Source organism: Camelina sativa, chromosome 17, assembly GCF_000633955.1.
Source record: "Camelina sativa cultivar DH55 chromosome 17, Cs, whole genome shotgun sequence".
Taxonomy (NCBI): Eukaryota; Viridiplantae; Streptophyta; class Magnoliopsida; order Brassicales; family Brassicaceae; genus Camelina; species Camelina sativa.
In genome coordinates, this window is record NC_025701.1 from 15,464,526 (window position 1) to 15,466,096 (window position 1,571).

The following is a 1,571-nucleotide window of genomic DNA, read 5'->3' on the forward strand; positions in this document are numbered from 1 at the left end:
GACCCCCCCCCCCCTTGCATCATGTCCACCGTTGGACGGCTTGGAGAAGCCCCTGACGGCACCATCCGTGATGAGAACGCAAGAAATCCTAGTCGCCTGTTTTTTCGGCCTTGCCACGTCAGCAGAGAGAAAAATTCTTCAAAGCTTCCTGAAAAAAAAAATTATATAATATATATTTTACATATTTTATTTTTATATATTAATTATTCTCATTTTTCCTTCTTTCTTTTAAGATCCATTTCAATAATAAATTTTATTTTTTCATCATCATCACTAATAATACTCTAAAAGAGTTTATGAAATTCATCATTAATAAGAGAATAAAATCATCAATTATTTGTTTGTTCATTATAGTTGTTCCTATAGTTGTTTGTTTTAAGATCTTATTCTTATAGTTGTTTGTTTTTTCTCCCTTTTTTAAGAAATGATACTGTATATGGGTTGTTGTCGTTGTATTTTTTTTTAACTCTCTAGCTAGTAAAGACAATGGACTCGGGACTGAGTGGGTATAAATCATTGATCTGTATGAGATCATAAGCAGATTCAGAGGATGACGGAACCGACATAGTACCATCAGAAGGCAAAGATGATGGATTGAAGCACAAGTCATCACCATACACTCCAGGGTCTGATATGATCTGCTCTATATCAGTCTCTCCTTCAAGCATCTTTACAACTTCTGACATGCTCGCGAGACTTGTTTGAGCATAAAAGTGAAACCTTTATCATTCTCTCTGTCTCCATCACATTGAACTTTCCTTTCAGCCTCGGATCCAAAATCTTTGTGGAATCCCCTTTCTTTTGCAACACAAATGCCTGAAATTGAAAATATATAAACTTTTTCTTTGAGAGAAAGCAGAGTTCTTGTGGAGAAAAGGACTGACTCATTACCCAATTGAGAAGGCCAACACAACATTCATCATCTGGCATGTATTTTGTGCTGTTCTTTCCGCTAACAATCTCCATCGCTAACAATCTCCATTGCCACCACACTATTAGTAATGGGTCTAACTCACTCTCAAAATCTAGCTCAAGATAGGAGGGTTGCCACACACTATATATATTGCCCAAAAATGATAAACCCAACCGATGTGGGACAATATTCTAATACACCCCCCTCACGCTCAGGACTGGACATCTATAGCGTGAAGTTTGTGGGACTAGACATCTACGAGTGGTTCACAATCGGAAATGGGCCTAGCTTCTGATACCATATTAGTAATGGGTCCCGGCAATAAGTGGAGAGACCCATGTATTATATATATTGCCCCACAAATCTCTATTCTCTCGATGTGGGATATATATCTTAATATACCCTCCCCCCTCCCCTCACGCTTAAGACTGGACATCTGAAGCTTGAAGTTTGTGGGAATGGACATCCACGGGTGAACTCACTATCGAGAGAAATTTATCATGGGTTCTGATACCATATTAGTAAACATGTGGTCCAACTCAAAAACAATTGACAATAAGTGGAGAGACCCATGTACTATATATATTGCTCCACAAATCTCTACTCTCTCGATGTGGGTTATATATCTTAATACACGCCGAAACTGTAAACATCTGCC